This window comes from Aulostomus chinensis, chromosome 3 (assembly GCF_037954235.1).
Source record: "Aulostomus chinensis isolate RoL2024-O1b breed Wild chromosome 3, RoL_Achi_v1.0, whole genome shotgun sequence".
Classification (NCBI taxonomy): domain Eukaryota; kingdom Metazoa; phylum Chordata; class Actinopteri; order Syngnathiformes; family Aulostomidae; genus Aulostomus; species Aulostomus chinensis.
Window position 1 is genome coordinate 24,627,415 of NC_141322.1, and position 23,841 is coordinate 24,651,255.

Genomic DNA, 23,841 nt, shown 5'->3' on the forward strand with positions numbered 1-23,841 from the left:
TAGTAATTGTGATGTGTTTTTTTTTGTTTGTTTGTCATGTGGTAGCCAAATATTGCAACAAAATGAAAAACTGACAGTTCTAAATGACAGGGTTTGCGTGTAGTGTGATCATGATGTTACAGCATCAAACCAATCTTAATACTGTCCAATCTCTGTCCCCATTATTAATTTTCAGTTTAGACCTCTTACATTTCTATTTTCTATGTTGATTCATTTTTTGTTGCCTTTTTCACTGTTGTGTTAAAAAAAATCAGGCTGAATTACCTTTCAGTGCTTTCTCGAAGTGGCCTCCAGGGTGAGGAAATCTAACAAGCAGAACTTTTTCAAAACAAAGACACAAGCAACCCAATAAAACGTGGGTCTTTGTAGCAGTAAACATAAAAGAAACCTTATAAAGAAACACCTCTGTGGATTAGTCATTATCGCCTTAGTTCTCTTGTCTGTCGGGGCATTGAACTTGTTTTTGACAGTGTTGTACTCTTAGACTGTTTTTGTTCCTGTTTTATTTTGAAAGGCAATTTGTCTTGGTCAGATGTCAGCTATGCTTCCTTGAATTACCTGCCATTTTTGTCTCTCACCTGTGTCTCATTAGTTGTTAGTCCTATGTGTATTTGTCCCTGTCTGAACCCTTCTGAATGATTTCTTGAGTCTGTATGCTTTGCACCATTGAATTTTCAAACTTCTGCTTCATAGGTCTTTCTTTTCTGGACATGTTTGTATTTTTCCGCTTATAGAGTCGCTGAGCCCAGTAAGTCTCTTACTTTTGTAAAAAATTTAAAGTTCCCTCTGTTGAAACCTGCACCCTTGACACTGAAGTCACCTGTAACTTAAGCAAGTAATCATTTAAAACACATATTGAGCTCATTTAATGTTGCATTTTTCAGTTGATTGTAGAATAGTGAGTACAGCAGTTTTGTACTCACTCATACAGCCTAAAAAAAACAAAAAACAAAACAGGAATATGTCATTGAAACCAACTACATCGACAATCTGGCTCCACTTAAACACCGTAGAAGTGATAACAGACAGCAGGCAGCTGAACAGAGGTTAATTACTCTGCAGAGTAACTGCCTGTGGCTCTTGCCGGCATACTGCAACTGTGCAGCAGCAAAGATGTCAACTGTCTGTCATTTCTGTCTCTGTAAATGCTCATTTGAAATATCGACACAGAGGATGGCACAGCAGAGCTGTTGGTCTTGCTCTGTATGTACGATGATTTTGCTGGTTAATGTGGTGACCATGAAAGTGATTTATCAGGAGGCTGTCTGTCTGCCTGCTCCTTCTAACGCGTTGACTGTAATGGGCAGTTATAAATGTTTTGAGCTCAGAAATGAGTTACAATTAAAATATTTGAAGAGACAACAAAGTAGTTCAGGTGATTGACTGTGGTCAGTCAGCAGTACAAGAAAAATCACTGTCAAAAACTGTGTGTTTTACGATGTAGGGGTGTCACCTCCATGGAGGCTAAACTGTTTTGAATTGAGAGCCCAGTTTCTCTTGACTCAGCCTCTTTGGGTATAGGCTCAGATGACATCTGTCACAATATAGTGTAATTGAATATATTTTTCAAATGATTTATGGACAATATGCATTGTTGACCTGTTTCAAAGGCAGAGGAAACATCTTTTAGTTTGTACACCAGATATCTGAACCATCGGCTTATGATTCCTGCAGCCTTAAGCAGGTAGAAATTGACACAAGAAGTTTGTCTGTACGCTCCTTGTTATTGAATTCAGGCCTTGTTAATTCTGTGCAATAAACTGAGCTACCACTGTATTTATTTATTTATATCTGTGAGGTACCTGCTGTGAGCCTACCCCAGCAGAAATGATAATTGTACCTCTTCATTAACAGAAGCATTCACACATGTGGCGCAGCGGTATAACTTCATTATGCCATCAGGTTCAGGCAGCATCTAGTGGTAATTAATGTTCTGTGTTGTTTGGAACATCCAAAAGGTCACACACAGGCCAGGGGCCTCAATGTGTTCTTTTGCACAAAACACACTTGACAACTTTTTAAACTTTCAATTTAGTCTCACAGACAGGAAGTAAAGCCTTGGGGCTGTTTGAGTCTCCTTGCCCCAGCTGATTGTAGCTCTTGTAACAATAAAGTCTAGCAAGCCAGGGTAATTGTCTATTCCAATGGCATATTTGAAGATGAAAACTAAACGCAAAGCAAATACACTGCGCATTATTTAGTTTTTACCTGTACTATTGCAGCATTTTTTGTCACGTATTTATGCATAAATTATGGGGGCCAAATCTCACCAAACTTAACGGATTGATGTCACACAGGCCAAGGATGTTGTAAAGGATTGTTCAGAGTGGATTATCGGAGCACAGGCTGGGACCCCCAAAGAGCATGCAATATTATGTCGAGTAGAAAAACATATTTCTTCATTTAAGCTTCACACGTAGCATCTGAAAAGCAATTTATATTAATATGCACATTTTGTTAACTTTCTGTCCACCTCACTGACATTGATATCCAGCTCTGCATTCTTCCTTAGTTACAAGGCCATGACTTGCATGTTCATGGTGAGGGTTACACCTGAGTTCATTCATTTCAGCCTCCAGAGCGCCACACACACACACACACACACACACACACACACACACACACACACACACACACACACACACACACACACACACACACACACACACATTTAAATTACTGAGCAGTCCAACTCTGCTGCAGCAAATGGCTGGAAACAGAGTTGTAACCATTCATCAGCCCAAGCATGTCATATACTGTGTATATAGACATCATTGGTCAGACATGGGGACATGGAGAAAATGGAGGACAAGGTGTGGAAGTGTGGTGAGAGTTGGATGAGGTTAGATTTCGTGATTGAGTTACATACAGCAGAAACCATGTTACAGAACTGTGCCGCTACTATTTTAAAAGCTACTCAATGCAGGAATAAAAAACAAACCGGATGAAAAGTACTGCTGTTTATAGGGAGAAAAAGTTATGCTGGCCACATCAGGTGAGGAGTTCTTCAGAGTGTATGCACCAGCTGTAACCGTGACTGACACATGGTAAGCTATTCCTGAAGCGAACCATTGTCAGGTTGGTGCTCTGCATTATTTCACCTGCCTGTGGGTTTACTCAAAACGGCTGTCAATTTCTCCTTTTCTTTGTTGTAGAATCAGCCAACTATTGCTTTGTCAACTTTAAAATCCCATCACATTCCCACATTCACAATATATTTCTCTGTGTGACATTTAAAATCCTCTTTTCTCCCTCTTTGCTCCTTGCAAATATTAGAATTCAAATACAGGGAGGTAAACATTCCTCTTGAGTTTTATAAAAAAAAAAACATTTGAGTTCAGATAGAGGATCACAGTCTAATCTATTCTGTGGGGGGGACCTTTTTTCCCACACAGTGTGGATTAGAGATTCTCTGTGCTGATGATTGGCTGAGCCCAACTCATATTGGCATCCATCCTGCCATTAAGGTTTAATAAGACACACCATGGTTCCTCATTAATAGCTTCCCACAGGGTACGCTCAGGACCTTTTGCACAGAAAGGGGAGAGAACAAGTGAAAGGCAGAGAAAAGAGGGAGGGGTGACTGGAGAAGAGGGAGATGACACATTCATATGGCTCTGTAGACGGAATATTAATAAAGTTGGACACATGCATGTGCACATTTGTAAGCCTGTACAGTCCTGCATGCTCTGGGCTCTGTTGCACTGTGCAGCAATCTGCTGCCTGTGAAATCCGAATTCAAACGCTAACCAATTACTTCAATTCAAAGAAAAGAGTTTGAGATTCTCAGTCTAAATATTTGAGCTGAGGGAGAAGAGTTTTGGGAATAGACACTCTGTGTATGCTTGATAATGTCAGGGGTGTGTGTGTGTGTGTGAGAGAGAGAGAGAGAGAAAAAATTGTGTCATGCATGCACAGGACTGAGGACTTAGAAATAACTCAAAACACAAAAATCAAAGGGAGAGCTTGTAAATCTACCCTCTAGATACACACTAACTACTGAACCCTCAAAAAAACGAGCTCAAGTGCACAGCTCCCGAAGCCAGCGCTACCAAAACTATTTTTGTTGATCTTGTTCGTGAATCTGCAATATCTGGTGTTCTTGGCAAATTTTATCTAACCAGCGCTCATGCTCTCTCTGCTGTTTCACTTGGAATCCTCCCATAATTCTTGCAAAAATTCTTTAAGCTCACCTGAAGTAACCTACAAATGAAAACCATCTACTGTTCCATTACCATAGAAACTTTTATATGTGCTGAGAAACCATCTGAATGTGTGTATGAGGGGAGGGGAGGGGAGGGGAGGGGAGGGGAGGGATGTTTTTGGTGTAAAAGCAACATTTCAGACTTGAAGGGGAAGCTTTTAAGTGGTCTTCTTTTCAGAGTCTGAGATCCGTGAAGGGTAAAGCATGTTAGGCAGCTGGAGTGTAACAAAGGCAGTTGAAGGGGTGCATAGGTCCCGTTGACACTCTGATTGGGGGGTTTGCTGCGCTGAGTTATCCTGTAGTGTTTTAGCAGAGAGCTGTGTCTCCGTGTGGAAGCTATGTTTTACAGACACCGTAAGGGAATCATTCCCTTGGGTGGTTGTCAAGGGAATGGAGGAAGAACCGGGTTTGTGATAACATACTCAAACGAGCCTATATTTTTTGTATCCAATAGACTTTTTTTAATCGACAAGCAAGACCTTGAAAACTGTCTTCTAAAAGTTCGAGTTGTAGCCACTCTGAGATGTTTTTGCTTCATTTTCATTCATTCTTAAATCAATAGGGGGCAGCATACAATCAGAAAGTTGAGGTGGTTTTGAGACGAGAAGTGCAGTACTCTTTCACAAGGCATGCTACAGCGCCCTGTAGCGCAAAACAATGAAAAATGCGTGTTAGCGGGGGAAAATGCGCAGATGTATAAATAATATAGATGACAAAAAATCTTGTGGTAAATTTCATGGTAGTACAAGTATAGTTGAAGTTGTGTAAAAGCACATTTTTCCGCACCTATTTTGAAATGCAACATCATCTATGAGTGGAGAGGCTGGGGTGACACAGGACCGTGTAATAATGAAGCTCCTTGATATTTTTGCTCTGCTTTACTCCCTGTGCAATTATTTGATGCTTTCTTAAAAGAAAATGAGGCTGTGGCTTGTTGCCTGCAATACGACAGTGGGGAACAGGCATTTCAGAAAACAGGTAGGAAACATTGATCCAGAAAGTAAAATTCTTAAAATATCTTAAGAATTTTACTGAACTTGGCGGTCAGATACTGCTCTTTATGAAGGCCATTCCCCATTTCAAAAATGATTTTCTGAGCATTTTCAGGTTTAAATTTTTTTTTCTTGCACTCGTGTCAGCTCTTTTGCCTTCCTGCTGTAGTTTTGCAAAATTTACACAGAAGCCTCTAATGTACAGTCCACTCAAAAAATTTGTTTTTCCTTCCTGTTACTTCTGTTGGATGTTTGAGCTTCACTGTGCAGAATGATGTATGTGCAAAGTTTGACAGTAGAAGGCTGTTACGTTCATCTGGATGGGGGTTTGGTGTGAGTGTGTGTGTGTGTGGGGGGGGGCTGGGTTGGGGTGCAAAATCTTATTTTTAAGAGGTGAGCCTACGAGCATGATTTATGACATCACAATTAGTTTGGAAGCTAATCCTGCTCCACAATGCAACTTCCAGAAGTTATATGGAGCATTGGAAGCCTCCAGTGCACATAGGAATGGACTTTTCTGTGAAGTTTGATACATTTGCATATTCATAGATCCTGGATTTTTCTTAGAGGGAGAGAAGGAGGAGATGTAATTTGAATGAGGTAATTGGACATTTTTTTCGTGGGAAAAACATATCAGACAAGCTATTATTACACCAAAAATAGTATTTTTTTATATATAATCTTACAACATGTCTGGAGGAGATCTTTCATGCATTCATTGGTTTATCATTTTGATGTCTCTTGAGGCTATTTTTTTTCACTAAACCAGAATAGTTTTTAAATATTTATCTGATGTTGATTATTCTTTAATTTAAAAGAGTTCTGTTATTAGAACTTCAATTATAGAGAAGCCTGTCTTAATAACAAAAACGAGAACAAATTTGAAACTATCCATTAAATCTGTACCCCCAAAGTATGGACCTCTCAATCGATATTTTGTTCTCTCTATCAGTTCCAGGCGGGTGAGCATGGTAGTGGCATACTATTAGGTTATTACAAAAGCAAATCAGTCAGGAGAATTAATTTTCTTTCAAAATATGAGACTGGCTAAAGGGAATTAATAACCATCGCAGGGCTGTAGCTGCTGAATTTTTATCACTTTCCTCAAGCCATTTATACATGAAATCTGTCTTCTTTGATGATGACTATGTAGATTATCATAAAACATTTTTTGTTCAGGATGCATTAATATAGGGGAGCATTTGCTAACATAAATTATTTTGGAAGTCTGCAAAGCAAGCTGCAAGAGGAGAGTGGGAAAAAATATGCCTTAATTTTTTTAGTGCTGGTAAAATGTCGTGATGTCAACATGTGTACTGTAAACTATGTTGTTGATCAAGAAGAACATCTTCCCCTGCCCTCTGTCTGTTTATAGTCATGCACAGATCAGGTTATGGAACTGTACTGTACAAAGAAATGAAAAGCATGCATGCTCTTCAAGGTACAGTGGTGCTGAGAGTGACTGGTGAGTTTGAAAGGACTGCGAGTACAAAGAGTCTGGTTAGGAAAACATTTCAACCATTCGCAGCTGTCACTTTGACTGCGAAACTGCACAGTTGCAGTGGACACACGCAGCCTGAAGTTTAATTCTGAATCTTTACAGGTTCAGGTAACACCGTGGAATTGGGCTCTGGAAACAGTTCACAGGAATAGATCAGGGTTAGGCAAGAACCAGGTGAAAGGAAATGTTCATGTCAGGGTTATTTGTATACTTATGAGATCTAAGATGAACTGACCTTCAAATTTAATATTTATCCAGTGTTTTTTTTTCTTTCTGATTGTGGAACTTACATGATCACTCAAAATAAAGGAGATTTTTATCAATTAATTACAGTGATGTGCCCACTAGATGGATGTGTGCTTAAGAACCTAAAAGTGAAAAGACAGGACCCGCTTAAACCACGGACAAATGGAAACAGGTCACTAAGTCACCTCGGCACTCATTAATTCATTCATTTTACAGGGGTAGTTTGGTTGCAGATGAGACTCTGATGCCCAATCATTGCCTCACCTCCCGCACCATTATCTGCGGCAGGTGAGTGGGCATCGCTCAGTGTCTAACCCGCCGGGGATAATGGTTCGCCGATGGAATGCAGCACGCGGCAGATACGGCTGCAGCTGTGCGTAGAAATATGGACGTATGCAGGTGATAGTATGGGCCCCACAGAAAATGACAGGACACGGGCAAAAGTCCGCATAGAAATAACCTAAATATCCCTTCAGTTTCAAGCAGCAGCTTTGATAACCATCAAAATAGTTTCCTTCTGACATGTCGTAGACCTGCAAACAAAATGTTAAAATAATCCAGTCTGAATAAAACAAAGGGGTGCATTAAAGTCAAAGTTAAGACAAATATTTCGCCATGTTGCGTGAGTGAAAACAGGCAGGTGTGCTTTGATGTGCTGATCAAAACAGGATAGGAACACTTGTAGCACAGGTAACACTCCAAGTCTTGATCAAAATAGTCACAAACACAAGTTCTGTACATTTCTTGTCCTCTAAAGCAAACTAATCAGTCTTCAATAATGATTTATCATTTGCATAAACCCAACCAGACACACCATAACTTACAAATAACTTGGGGTTAACATTAACTTAAACATTGTGGCTTGGTTTAAAGCCTACTGCTTCTATCATTGCCATGGTTACAATAATACCCACAAGGTTTAGGAGAGTTTTGTTGTTTTTTTTTAATAATTTGGGCAGTAGCAGTTGTAGATAAAGCAATTCAGCCTAGTGGACAGATAAGACTCTCTCTGGCAGAGAACCTACAGGATCTGCAAAGGAGGAACAGCTGGCACACACCATTTTTATATCTTTTAGCTGGGCTCCATTAGCCGTGGGTGACTAGAGGCTTAGCTAGTAAGCTAAGTTCAAAGCTAATTAACAAGGCATATCACAGTAGGGACGGAGACCAGTGGAATCACAGACTGAAGAGAGTGGACGAAACAATCATGACATCATTTGTTATTTGTCGAGTAGAAAGTATTGCACCTGAGGTCAAACACATTAACCGAATGGGACTATTACTATGCAAGCTGCATAGGTAAGTAATGCTTAAGCTGCAGGGATACTACAGGGCTTTCTGATTAAATGTGTTCATGCGTACTTTCATATTTCCATCATTTAGATGAGGACTGAGCTAATAAGCATGCTACACCACACTCTTGCTGCTGATAGTGTGGAAGGTGGGAGTGGGACAACAGCAAATTTGCATTGGACAGCAACAGATGTTGACATATGCTTAACTTCACTTCTGCAGAGTCATGCAAAAATATTCCTTACCACTACATCAAATAATGACTTCTCCTGTCCCCCTGAAAACAAAAGGAACTCTTTCTTCCTGCCACCACAGGTTCATCCCTGATCCAAACACCTAACTGGAGAAAGATTTAATGACTGCATTTACTTACATGCAGTCTGTATTGATCCGCCCCAGAATCTGATGGGTCAGCAGATTCTGAATCACCGCCATCAACATTAATGTCATAACACGCCAGTTTTAGAGACAGGCCTGTAATGGTGCCTCAAACAACTTTAATAGCGCACTTTAGCTTTTAACTACGCTGCATACCGTATACAGTTCCCGTTCATTGGTATTAGGATTTGTACACATCAGATTATTGTTACACCTGCACATTTTCAAGCTGCATACTGATAATTAAAAGGAAAATGGCCTCTACAACCGGTCAGTATAGCTTTTTGCTGCTTTTGAAGTTGAATTACTTTCTTCCCCATAAAAAATTAAATGTTATGGAGCCAAGCTTCCCTTAAAGCTTCAGAAAATCAAATTAATCACTACTATGTTAGAATTAGAGTTTATAGCTAAACCAATAGAGGTGAACCACATCTGTAATTGCCATATAATACTGAAGCATGACTCGTTGCAAGTGAAATGTAAAAACTGCCTTGCCATCATTTTCACTCTCATATGTGATTTCATGCAAATGTTCTAAACCCTTAGAAAAAGGAGTAATGGCTCGGTTCATATAATGACTTTTTATGCCACATTTCACTATTAAAGATAGGAGGTGACCGATGCCTTAAAGGCCTTAACACCTCCATCAAGGTTAGAAAATATGAATAGAAGTATGTAAAACATTTGATTCAGATGTACTCCCTGCATAATGTTTCTGTTGCAAAAACTGATCTGAGCATTATAGATAAATTGCTTAATTGTCTGAAAGCCTTTGGATGCCATGAACACATTTTTTGTGACTGACTTCCAAAAATGTTGAGCAAAATGCTTTCAGTTTTTGAGAGTTCTACTAAATCCTTCACCACGAAATTTATTTGGTTTGTTCCACTCAAGGCACGTTACCAACAAATCTCATCAGTAAAGTAAAGAACCCTTGATTGGCGAGTGAGAAAAAAATGATATATGTCAATCAGGTCATGTGTGAAGGGGGGAGAAAAAAGATTCCTCAAAATTGTTCATAGCATGGGAACAGGTATAGAATGGTTTTGACAAATATTTGTGTGAATTTAGGCCACGAGAAGCTGACATTTACCACATTTTCAGACTTGCTTGAAGTAATTTGGCTTTTCTGGACCCAGCAATGGATGATTTTCTTATCAGAGGTTTGTCAGCTCAGAGTTCAAGTCAAGAGTTTTGTTTTTTTTTAATCATTCCATCTGTTTTCACTAAAGAAAAAGGTCATTCAAATACTTTTTTCAACTGGCACCCCCCCACCCCCAACATACTTAAGGTCACCTAGAATGAAAATCATCGTTTTTGTGTTTTTTGGTGTTTATTCAACGTCCCCCAGTTGTGGGGAATACACACGAAGTGTGAGGCAGTGTCATAGCCTCTGTTTGAAGTATCTCCCCTTTTTTGCATCGCCGCGGGAAAATGGACCAATGCGTTTTTGGCTGAAGTGTTACGTGACAGTTCAGTCAGTTTAGAGTTTAGAGTGCGTCGTGTGTGCTTCGTCGTTTGTCCCTACATAGCGGTTTCAGAGAGCCTTTTAGGAAGGTTCTGAGCCATCAGAGACCCAACCATTTTTTGTGGGGTTACATATCACATCCCAGAACAAGAATTAATACCCCGAATTAATACCCCGTTCAACCTCTCCATGGCACCTTTCAAGAGAAACATTATAAAGTGATTATCAATGGAAACCACTCACAGAAAGTTCTGCAGATCACTTCAAGTAACAAAGTTAACAGAAGAAACAATGTCACTTTTAAGTGTCTTTTTAATGCCCAAAATAAAAATCCATGTAGTTTAATTGTATTGGGTACATAAAAGTGGCAGTGATGGAGAGCTCAAGATCTCGCCAAATAGAATGACTTAACTGGCTCCACTGGGTAGCTGGGAAAACATAATCAAATAACCCTTTCACGATTCTAAAAAGCAGAGAAATCCAAGTGAGTAAAGCTTTAGCTTTAGCAGGAGAAGAATGTCAAAGAACGCCACTTCTTGCATGTCACTTTATATAATTTCTCTCACTGTCATTTTGGATCAGTGCTTTCATTTGGGGTCCCCAAACTTTCCCTCAGAGGGCCCCCAGTATTCCACTGTTTCCATCTCTCTCTTTTTTTTTTTAACCTCACTCACACCAAATACATCACTCTGCCTCCTGATCAAAAAATGAAATGTAATTATTAATGATCCTATTTGAAAGGCCATTTTCACCTCCAAAACAAAAGAGAATACTGCATGAATTATGATTTTAATTCAATTTATGTTTTCTTCTTCTACTTTTATCTGGTGGTCCAAGTGGAACGTTTATAGCAGGTCAATTATGACCCTCAGGCATCACTTGGAGCAGCTCTGATCCAGGGCACTATAGGTGTTTTCTCAGTTAAGAGAACCACTCCATCCCTCATTCAGTCAATCCATCAGGCTTTCCCTCTCGTGTCGGGCTGTCACGTGGCAGGGAACTTGTGAATGACTGTTTACTGTCTGAAGTGAATCAAGGAGGAAGGGCTGCCAAGACAAACCCCTCCATGGCGACACTAGTTGTTGAGCACGTCAGTCAGAGCTCCTCGTGACCTTGTATCAGACAGCTCGAGCGTTAGAACAGTAACGGCACATACTGAGGCCCCGCTTGGACCACAGAGGTCAATTTGAAATCTTTCTTTGAATTCCCGCACCATTCTTTCAAATATTATATGCCTGGCTTCATTTCAAAAAGCACTTTTCTACCTTTTTGAATGGGTTTTGCACTGCTGCCTCTCATTAACCCATTCACTCTCATAACCTGATGGTGGCAGAGCCCATCGGGAACAACACAAGGACAATGAATTGAACCATCGACTTAAACATTAGTGGTTGAGCCACTCTTCCTCCTTAGCCACAGCAAGCTAAAGCCATCAATCCACCTAGCAGGAGCTCATGCACCCATTTAGTCTGTGATCAATTCAAATTTTAAATAATAGCTTCAGGGGGCCTAATAGTAATTAACTACCTGGCCAAATGTAATACTTCTCTGAATATTTTTCTGCATTTGTGCATTTTGACATCAGCGCACAGGCATTTCCACCTTTTATAGTTACGTGATGTAATTCTTGACCCTTGAACTTGCTAATAACTTCCGGTCCTACTCGAGCTTACCGGCTGTAGGGAAGCACTGCTTTACATGTATTTTTAATGTTATTATCATGAGGAGTTTAAAGAAAGTATATCTGAGCAGCAGGATTAGCCAAAGGCACAGGAAGAGCATGAACCTTTTATTACAAGCTTGAACATGAGTGTGACTGCACAATCAGGAACTTTAACAAGGCAGAATTTTATTAGAAAAAAAACAGAGTGAGTGTGTATGTATGTGTGTGTGTATATATGTATTTTGTGAATCTATATATAATTTATGAATGAATCTTTATATAATTTTATACATTTTTTCCCCACAGAAAATGTACATTAAAAGCAACAGAAAGCATAGCACAACCGAAAAGGTGTAGACAGAAGATATACTGTAGGCTGGCTGATGTTCACTCTCTTAGCATCAGGTATTTAGATAGAATAGAACAAAACAAAACCAAAAAAACAACCAAAAAGAACAGACTGTCTTATCGTTTCATCAACAGTAGTTTTATATTGGTTTTCTACATTTTCTGCCAACAGATTGTCAGACAATTATAGTTAGCCAGAGAGCTAAGCCAGAGTTCGTCACTTCGCTGTTGCTAGCTGTTGTTTGAAGACTGTAAGTAATTGTAGTTTAGCATTGTAGTTGGCTGTGTCTAATTTATTGAGAAATAACCTGAGCCTATGTCCATAAATTAAATATTGGCAGAAGAAAGTCTGCCATCCTTTTCTTTCATTAACTAGAGCTTTAGGGAATGTTTGAAATGTAGCTTTGTGTGGATTTTAGCACCCTGCATCAACCCCACGCTTCTGAGAGATCCAGTTTAACACAACTTGCACAACACTGCCCAAAACTGAATGCATTTTGGGGTAACTGTGAATCATGCAAAGCTTTGCTATCTCATCTATCTCTCTATTTCAGAATAAAAATCAAGAGCTTGAAATGAACATAATGGTCCACTTTATCTGTGGCATAAAAGCAAAAGGGTAATACCAAGAGCAATGCTATACTATGGGATAATGACACTGCTGTGTGGAGCGCTCATTTGCATATCATCAATGTGCAAAGGAAACCTTGAATATCCAAAACCGTTATTTTCAGGAAATGAATAATGAGGAATTTGAAAACGTTTTATTGAGCAATTGACCTCAAACCAAGTTGGACAAAATCGACTGGTCACTGTTTCAGCTCTGCAGTGTGGCAATAAGCAGCATCCAGACTGAGGCATTCTTCTATGAATAGATCCAGGAAACTAGCATGCTGATCATCAGACACAAGCTGTACGAGCCAATATGACCCACTCATCTTCCCACAACACAAACGAGCAGTCACCAAATAACAACAGTCATAAATAATGACATATCATTTTTTTTAATCTTGATAAAGTCATGGAAAAAAAAACTGTTTGCAAAATATGAGAATATTCAAGCATATCACCATATTTTTCAGTTGTAAGGCTGTTTGGGGAATATAAGAGAAATGTCATGTCTCCTCCTGGTAGAACAGAGAGGAGCTGAAACAGCTTCAAACCCAGGACCTTCCTGCTGTGATACACCAATACTAACCTCTGAGCCACTGTTCTGGCTCACTAACTCCTGAAAATTATAGGCTGCTAAATGTTTTTTATGCCTCAGTGCCAGAGACAGCCTTAGACCAGCAAGAACAGGACACTTTACTGGGCTCCGCGTGGTCACATATTTTCTAAACTGCTAGAGTCCCAGCAAGAAGACATTTACACGCTATAGTTAAGTCATAGTCATAGAGCCACCTAGTGGTCATAGGGAGTAAGTCTGGCTTAACAAGTCATTTAATTAACATCAAAATTACACTGTATTGTTCGCATGTGGATCTTTAGTGTCACCTAATGGACACAGTAAGACACACACACACTTTAAGTATGTGCCTTCATGCAAAATTCACCCCCTTGCTCAATGGAATAACGGCACACCACAGGGTGCAAGGGCCCGGTCATTACTGCTTGCAGCTTTTATTCATACCCAAGCACAAACGTGCCAGGCGCCATAAATTCGCCTTGTTCTCTGTGTTTTAAGTTAGGAATCATGAATCATCTGTCCTCTAGCTTTTTTGGGACTTCAGACAGGATCAATACTTATGTGTATTTTTCAGTCATTTGACACAAAGTCTGGTATGGAATGAAATGTATTGAAAAGCTGTTGGATTCCAAGAAGAAGCATACTTCCAAAGAGAAGTATGGAACAAGTACAGAGCCTTGAGGGATCCCACACAACTGAGGGTCCAGAGGTCAGACACTCTGAGATATATTATTTTTCAAGAAAACAATGATGCATGGATGGTAACAATTGACCATGTTGAAGGCTGTGCAGACAAAGGAGAATCAAGACTGAGGTTGCCTTGGAGTCAGAAAATAGTCTTTATTCACCGCTGTGTAATCTTTTCACCTTACAAGGATGTATTCACCCATTCACACCCACTTTCTCACACACTCTGATCGTGAAGGCTGTCAGACAAGGGGGCGACCTGCTCATCAGGAACAATTATAAGAGTTCGGGAACTTAAGGACACTTCATATCACTTCTGGAAGAGCCAAGCATAAAACCAGGAACTCACTCACTAGATGATCCCACTCTAACCTCTTAGCCATGACACCATGCTAGAGGCAAAAATTAAGGTTCATGAGTTTTATATTGAATGGTGTGTTTTTGAAGAGCAATACTCATGCAAAGACTGCAAATTTCAGCAAACACCCACACACAGTTTAAAACTGGATATTACACTTTCAATAGTTGAAAACTGTGGTTCTACAATTGTGTTACGAGTAGAAAATGTGGATGTTTCCTCATAGCTTGGTAAAACTGGAATGCAATAAAATACCTTCTTTGTGTTACAAACAAGCCCCCTCCCACACACACACACAATGTAAAGCAATGCTTTGGTAATATTATATGACTAAAGAAACTCTTCGGGAAAATAACTAGATTTCACATCCCAATATAATATCTCAGAGGGACCTAGAGGAAGATTTATGTGGTAAATTTGAGAGAGTATTTTTAGGACTCCTGGACTGCTAAGACTTGAGTAAGTTCACTTTCTGCTCCACAATGTTTAGAAAACAATATATCTGAAGAGAATAGTTATAATTCACTCCTCATATTCTTGTTGACAATATGATTTCTTGATTGGCTCCATGATTTACTCTCACTGGGATGCAAAACATAGTTTGAAATACTGTGATGTGGCGCCTCTGCATTGTTTGGGTGAATGAACTGCTGCGAAGGTGCTGCAGCAGCACAGACTCGGCAGATAGTTTCAACTGACAGGTTTTCTTTGAAGGAGATCGCACTGCCTGTAAGAAGATAGGATCAAATCAGCAAGATTATCAAGTTGTGGTACTTTACAACCCCTGCTGGGGGACTGTGTTCTAGCTGTGGGCTACGGGACTCACGGTGATATCTGAAAGCTTTCTCTACAACATGCTGCGGTAGATGAACACAGAGATAAGATCCGATATGTATTTCAGATGTCTGTCAAATGGGTGAGATAACTAGGATTGCTGTAGCCTGGGAAAACCACCAGGACTGTCTTGCTACAATGAATTTTTATATTGATTTGCTGGCAACAATGTTTTATTGATATATGAGCAATGATGTTCCACTGGGCAAAAATCTCACCTTAGAGTCACATTTATCAATCAATCCTCTTCAAATTTGATTTTTTTTTTTAAATTTGAGTTTACTACAGACTACCTTTTTTTTTAACCTCTTCTTTGTGTGTTGGAATTTGTGAACTTCCTATCACCCAGTTTCCACCAGCGTACCGCCGAAACAACAGCTACAGAATACAAAGAGAGCAGAGTTGAGGCAAGTGGTCATTTCAGTGCTTTACCAGACTGTTCGCGGAATGCCAATTAAAAAATAACCATTTATGGAAACACCAGGAGCCGTCACATACGTTAATGGCGATTTACTCTTGCACATTTGGGTGGCTTGTGTGGTGGTGCTGGGATGGCTGTTGTCCAAGCAAAATGAGCTGATGCTTCCCCCTCAACTCATTTCGCTTGGATTTGAATTTTCCCCTATTTTGTGTCAAGAAACTATTGTGGAGTTTTGGTCTACTTGCTCAGAGTTTGCATGGTCTTCAAACATTTACAGAGTTGTCACATTTAGTTTGGCATTTTAAATAATATATTTGTGTTTTGACTGAAGAGACTAGACGAACTAAGAATCGTTGATTTATTTTGACGTACTTGGAAGACAGTGGACGAAAGCTGCAGACAAATCTAGTATTGCGAACACAAATCGCCTGCATGTGGTGACTGTTTGCTGCAAAGTGTCGATGAGTAGCCAAGGCACGGACATGTCTCTAAAATCCGATTCCACTCTAAGATTAAAATGTGGTGCCAGCTTGTCTCTGCCGGGGACAGGTGTCTAAAGGTGAAGTATGATAACAAATACGAAGTGATGTTTATTGATGTTGTAGCTTGCACTGGGGTGGGAATTAGTTGTTGGCTTTTGGAACAGCCTGAAGGAGAGGTGGTAGGGTCAGTGTTCTGGGTCAATTGGAAATCTCACTGACTTTATTGGCGAGCATTCCTGGATGGTTTAAAGACAGAGTTGGTCCTTTGGAAGTTTCCTGTCTGCATTTAAACATCAATTTATTGTTAGAAACCACAATAAAAAAAGAGGCAAAGGAGAGAAGTAATTACAGACGCAGATATGAAATAAAAATTCAAACCTACAAAATAAACCAATCTAAGCCTCAGTCAACTTTTCTTGACCCAGAACTGCCATAGAGAACCAGGATGTTTAACTGTATTGGATGCAAGTAGGAGGAAGTGGTTTGAAATCCGCACAGAGAAACATGGATGGAGCGCTATTGATGTGGGCCAAACGCTGCTTCTCTCTGATCTCTTAAAACTGAGAGGGGTGAGTCTGGCAGGTATGATGGCGGTAACAAGGAATGGAGCTCACTTTTACATGACTAAAAAAAAAAGAAAAAAACAACAACAACAAAAAATACCATACCAGTCTGACCATGATAAAGTGTGCAGCTGACAGAATAACTGCTGTTTGTCTTTGTCTGAGCCTCAGTGTTTCAATCTATAACACTATCTGCGATACTCACTCATGCTTGATAATAACAGCCTTTGAACAAACAACACAAGTTTCTTGTGAAAGTCCTCGTAATGGACACTTGTGGTCACTGCTAATTGTGCTTGTATAATTAATTAGTTATTGAAGCATTTTGTGAATTGCTAATTCTTAATTTCATGGAATCGCTTGTGCGTTATTTGCCATGAAAACTTTCCTGCAGGGATAAATAAACTTAACTGGATTATAATAAATAGAATATGAATGGCCCCGCAAAGAGAGGAGCGAACCCTCGTGAGCTCCACATCCTTCCAGTGTGACGCAAATCCATCACTTCAAAACAAAACCCAGCAGTTGCTGTGTTGTATTGCAGCATCAGGATTGTTTGTCATTTTTTCTACATTCATGTTTTATTTCCCATTGTGTCTGTTCATTTCTCTCCAACCAAACCCTCACAAACATGTGAACCAATTCGTAAACCTTTTGCTTATGTCTTTTATTCTAGCTTCTAGCTAGAGTTAATTATATTTAAGGTTTGGGTCTCATAAAAGCACTCACCTACTGCTGTGTGAGTGTGTAAGGTTTACATGCGAGTGTGTGACACAGCACGAGAATGTCACGAGGACAGGCTGAGTAAGGAGCTGTCCATGGTGCTGACATGGAAACAGCTCTGGAGTGGAGCACACATTTTCCTCTGCCTCATCAAGACAGAACATAAAGGGCTGCTGTGGGTTTCTTTCAACCAAATGTAATTTGATATTCAGGAAGTGTGTGTGTATTTGTGTGTTTGTGTGCGTGTCATCTAGAGGAAAAAAAAAATTGAAAAATACTGTATATAAAATATTAGGCATCTTCTCATAGGTGTAGAGAGGGAGTATCCCTCCCAACCCCCCTTTCTATTGATCTGCAGCTGTGTGTCTTACAATTGTACACCCACAGATATTTATGTTTGTAGCTGCTAGTCTCCGGTTCCCATTAGGAGTGTGAGCGATGGGCATGGGCACTGTTTCAACACCTTGCTGCTAAAGAAAAATGTAATATTCAACAGACATGTCCTTAGTCAGCACTTCCACCTCCAGAGCCGGCGGTGTGAAATGACCAGGGACAGCTAGTATACTGATGCATTGTGTAATGGTTGAGTGACGACGGGGGAAAAGGAGGAAAAAGACTGAATCTTTGTGAAAGGATTTAATTCAACGTTGCCTTTTTAAAAAAAAAAAGCAAATTAAGAATTTTGGCTATTGGAAGAAGATGGATATGAACAACTCATTTAGGAAAAAATCAACAGCAATCAAACATCATGTATGCTGCACACTGCTGGAGCTCCAGGCAACACACATGGATCCTCACAACTAATTCCATCCATCCATCCATTTTCTACCACTTATCCTGTTGAGGGTCGGGGGGGGCGGAGCCTATCCCAGCAGCCTTCGGGCGAGAGGCGGGGTTCACCCTGGACAGGTCACCAATCCATCGCAGGGCAAACACATAGAGACAGACAACCATTCACAGCCACACCAATGGTCAATTTAGAGTATGGATTAACCTCGTCTACAACAAATTCAGAGGTGACTGAAACTGTCAACTGTTGAGAGTTTTGGGCTGTTTATTAAGTGACATGTAAATAGTTAAAAAGAATACTTGTGCTAACAGAACGATCACATGGAACTATTTCGGTTAACTGAAAACACTGGTCTCCATTCTTATCACCCCTGTGTCAAAAAATGAAATATTTGCTTCATACCTTTCCATTCTTCCCAGCTAGACCAGACTATGGCCTGTTTCATTTTGTTTTGTTTTTTCTCTCCCTTCACTACCCTGACTCTCTTCATCCATTCAGCACCTCTCTGTGAACAATGGCTGCATGCTGTGTTGGTACCCAACTCTACTAACCTCACCGACTGAGCCTCGGACAGACTCCAGCTGGTGGTGACGGTGTGAAAATTACAGCAGAAATCTCTCTCTGTCTGCTTTTGTCTCTCTCTCTGTCTCTCTCTCTCACATACACAAACATGGATTAACATGTAAACAACCGCAAAGAAACGGGCATACTTGACATTTTCATCACCAAACACCCCAAGAAAATGGTCTGAAACCACCTCTGTCCTTCATTACTGTCCATTGTGCTCTAACATTTCTTAATTTCCCCCTATTGTTGTTTTCAACCACTCTCCCGTTGGCTAAAAAAAAAGCATCACACAAACACACATGCACACACAGACGCATGCTGTTGCACCCACAAAAAAATCTAAATTCAAGGATTCACATAAAATGCTGCTGCGCGAACCACAATCTACACTTTAATTATGAACACTCAGGAGCAAAGTTGGAGTGGATGAACATGTGAACCTGAAAACAGCTGGAAAACAGTGGCTGCAGAGAGGGAGACCCAGGTTTCTGCCGCATCACAACAGAAGAGAAAGGCATTTGTTTTTCTAACTGTTTGGCTAGTAATGCTTGTATGAATGATGCAAACACTGGGGAGAATGATGCACAGCTATGCAAAAACGGGTGAACAGACATTATTTATTTCCCTTTAGAGTTACAAGTTCTACACTGACTTGCATATCCAGGAAGTTTAAAGTGTATTTAAAAGTATCAAATGGTCTCTCAGAGGGGGCTGATCTGTTTGGTTTAAAGTGCTCTCTCTCTCTCTCTCTCTCTCTCTCTCTCTCTCTCTCTCTCTCTCTCTCTCTCTCTCTCTGCCTCTCTCTCCCCTCTCTCTCCCTCTCTCTCTCTCTGCCACCTCTTCTTTGTAGGTTCCCTGCATCACCACCAGGGGCTTTCCATACCGTGCCGAGAACGGTTTGGCCATCCTGCGCTTCTCGGAACCGAGACGCCAGACGCGCAGCGCGGATGCAGACAGGGCGCGCAGAGAGTCTGTTCCTCCGGTTTTCATTTCACGGGATCGTATATCCTGCAGTCCTGGAGAAAAGAGAAGCAAGTTGACTTGGCGTCATTCCATCCATCTGCAAGTTATCAAGGCAAAGGCATTTTGTTTCCTCCACCCGGTCAACAAAGGTAGGACTTTGGGGGATCCTGTAATTGAATGGGAAAGTTCGCTGTGCAGGGGCTCGCTCGACTCACAGACCAGTCCGCTGGACTTGCATGACGCTCCTCGATATTGCTTTTAGGGAGTTTAGTGCGCACTGCAAACGGGGGAGGGGGGAGGATGCATAAATGCAAAAAACACATTGTGATTTAGTGCGATTGTGTTCGTGCGCGCGTGTGTGAGGGGATTAGCAAGGAGCTTTTTTTTTTTTAAATTGAACAGTATTCATCTGTACTTCAAAGCGGGACATCGCTGTCTAACTTGTTGCCACTTGTAACGAAATTAAAGGCAGGATTGTGGTGTCTGCGGTGCGCTGCGGAGGCGATCAGTCCTAATTCCTACATCATGCAAAAAATGACTTAGGTAGTAAACCAACCGTAGCAGCGATTCATGTGACTGTGAAGTGATAAATGGTGTCCGGCTGGTTAAGAATATAAATATGCGTAAATATGTAGTGTGCACCCACGGCAGCAACAACGCTGACTTTCCTAAATGAAATTACCGGGGTGTAAAATGACTGCAGGAACCTCATGCACAGTGGGATGCGTTTCCGAGGACTGCAGCCACTTGATGCGCCAACAGGATGCATTTAGGGAAGTTGGATATGTGCCACTGAGCACTAAAGCCATGCTGCTGAATAGAAGACAGCAGACTTTGAAGCACAGAGGCTTCAAGCAGTTTAATCTCTTTTTCCCCTCGCTCCTCTCTTTTTGCGTATGTCCCTCACTGCTTTGCATGTAATAATGTGAAGTAAATGCCATCCATTCACTTTCTTCTTTTAGCATCTACAGCCGTGTCCATCATGCTTAACACATTTTGCTGGACAAGATTCACATTTAGAGCAACAGGCTTTTTTCAGTAAGTAGTGGCCGGCTGCTATCTGTGAATTCTAATTACACATAGTGATTATTACCTCCATTTTCTTTTCCCCTGATTTTAAATGAACCACCCAAATATCAGCTGATACTTGAGCAGCTCATGAACAATCCAGACTGTATTTTCTCCGATAAGTGACAGTGATTTTTTTTTTTTTTTTTGTGTGCATTCACCTTTGTGGTTTCTGGATGACATACAACCTGCTCCCCACAGCGGGGGCTTGTGTGTGTGCTTCATATTGAGGAATGTGATTTGTGACCGAGGGGTTACAGTATACAGTGTTAGCTGGAATATTACTGGGTGACCTTGGCTCAGGCTAGAAATGCTCAAGTCGTCCTCTGGGGTTGTCTGCACTCTTGACTGTGTGTACATGCGTGTGTCTGCGTGCGTGGGTGTAAATGCGCATTGTTTGTTTGCGAGACTAGCGGGATGCCTCAGTTCACCATTTATCTGGAGCTAATTGGTGTTTGGGAAAGTGAGAGAAATGCTTCATGTCCCTATAGGCAATCAATGACTTTAATTTTCCAATTAGACACTGATCTGTACAGGAATCCGTCAAAGAGGCTGGACCTCTGGGTGAGGACCATGACCCTTATTGACCCTATCTTTGGGAGATTGATTTTGCAGGGTGAAAAAAAAGTAGGATGGCTGTTGTGGAGATCAGCAGAACTTAAAGCAGAATTAATGCATTAAAATTTTGTCCAACATTAATTCTGCCCAAGGGTTCCTCATTTTTATTCGTATATGTAAACGATGTAGGGATCTTTTAGGCCTTGTGTAATATTATTAGGAGCAGTTTTTCTTGTGGAGCGAAAATATTGGAAGGCAAAGGTGTTCAAGACATCCTTGAAAAATGATGAGAGAATATCATATTCTCTCATTATTTCAAACATCAAATGAGATTTTTTTTTTATTCTTCCCAAAATATAAATAGCTCAGTTGTTTAGGTTGTCTTCTTATGTAAAAGTCTGCTTAACCCATAGGAAGGTACATACATTTTTCTGCTGTCTGACTGAAGCGGTCCACATTCATTCTGTATATGAATCCTGTTCTCTTGAACAAAAATGTTTTCTCTCCAAGAAAAAAAAAAAGGGGAGAAGCATTATATTTGCCACCCTACCTACTGTCCATTACAGATATGTATGTGCTTGGTATCATGGAGTCCTCATTTATTCTGCTGCTGGTGGTTTAACCAGCGTGTACATTACAAGGGCCATGTAGCAGTAACCCAGATGGCAGAACGGGCTGATTGTGATTTATGTACCAAAAGTGAATGCATTACTGTGAGCTTCTGGAGTCAGTGCCAATTCCAAGCAGGCAGTTTCACACATTTTTTTTTTCTTTTTCTACTAACACACAAATCAGATCCACTGAAATCCCGCAAGAATCTTGTGTACACAGTTCTTTCTTTAATGATGTTTGCATACATGTGAATGCAGGTTTGGAGTGAATGATACATACCTTTCTGGGATACTTGCTCGCTGTCCATTCCTAAACCTAATGATTTTGTCCCCAAAAGGACTGCCATTCCTCAGGATTTGTTAACAGATTTATGTCCTAACAGCATGAGTAACACGAGTTATTACATACACAGCTCTCCTGAAAAATTATTTCGATGAAGCAGCCCAGTGTTGTGAGACATTGATTACCATTTACCAAGCTTGAGCATAACATGTGTTATGGAGGAGGAGGAATGGACACAGAGAGGGAGACAAAACAAAAGGTGTGGGAGGACGAAAGTAAAAGGAGGAAGGCTGAGAGACTGATGGATGACAGTGGTGGGGCTGTAAAGATGACAGGCAAACCGGGGAATCTTTATGGTTGACGGAGTTGGGGCCGATTAAGCCAACTAATTGATCTGGACTTGTGGTTGCCTTTTTCATTCTCAGGGAGCCCGGTGCTGCCTTCCTCTAACACACACACACACACACACACACACACACACACACACACACACACACACACACACTGATTAACGCACATACGTTGTCACAGTCACACTCCTCACCGCTTGCACCTGCTGTCTTGTTGCCGGTCATGGACGGTCAGCCCTTAGTCACTTCATTACCCCCTTCAGGCAGCGACTGCATCAACCATATTAACTCTTGAGCCCTGCGATGGCATCGCTGGATGGGAGGAGATAGAGAGCTGAGGGCTGTGGACAGGCTCCATGGTTTGATTTTCTTGCCCTGTTTGCACCTGATTTCAAGAAGGAGGTTACAGGCAACACTTTGATCCAACAATTTTTCGAGCTCCATGGCTTTGCTGAGGAAACTCAACTAGTTTTTTGATGCTTCTTCTTATGATGAAATAGGCTACTAATACAAGGTTTTTCTGTCATTGTTGCAGCAGTGTTGGAGGATCAGTTGCTGTGAGAGCGTGGGAGCCACAGCACATGATGAGGTGCTGCTCACATCATAATTGGCATCATTATCATAGTTTTCACAAGTCATAAGTTTGTAGGTCGTTAAAAAATAAAGTTTATATTTGTATCCTTGCTGCATTAATTGCAGTTTAGGAAAACCTTATATTCGTAAACAGACGTGATACATTATGATTTTATGGGGAGTTACAAACAAGATTCAATAATGTGTTCATTCGTAAAATTATAGGTACAGTTAGTAATCTTTTTATCATTTTTATTTCTTGCTTTAGGGTTGGCTGTAACTTATATTCAGCATGCATCGTACTGTCTTTAATATTCAGAACAGGTTGATCAAGTGTAACTCTGTAACCTAATAGAGATTTATTAGGCTTTTCAGTGTTTATTAGGTCTATGGGGCATGAATTAGAGTAATTGAATTGCTGTCTAGTAACTGAAAGGTTGCCGATTCAAGCCCTGCCCCCCCAGGTATCAAAGTATCATGGGAAAAGATACGGTGCTATATGGCCGCACCGGTCTGAACATGGAATGTTTTGCTTGGCCTTCTAAGGATATTGTCATAATGTTAGCAACAACAAATGCCACCTATTTAGATGGCACGTATGAGCTGGCAACTTGACTGTTGTGATATATTTTGTCTTTCGTTGAATTACTTTCACATGAATTTATGGAAGAATTACAGCTGAGGAATGGCAGAGCAGAATCAGCAAAAGTCTGATTGTGGTGACCCTTAAT

At 40.6% G+C, this 23,841-nt stretch overlaps 1 protein-coding gene across 1 annotated transcript in view; it reads left to right on the forward strand.

Annotated features, from left to right (window-relative positions):
- The first annotated feature begins 672 nt into the window (after window positions 1-672).
- Window positions 673-23,841, forward strand: part of cdh22 (cadherin 22) — a 183,350-nt gene continuing 160,181 nt past the window's right edge. Inside the window, exons 1-2 of the mRNA XM_086199884.1 lie at window positions 673-748; window positions 19,555-19,816. The gene's annotated coding sequence lies outside the window, so the exon portion shown is untranslated. The remainder of the gene's footprint in view (window positions 749-19,554; window positions 19,817-23,841) is intronic.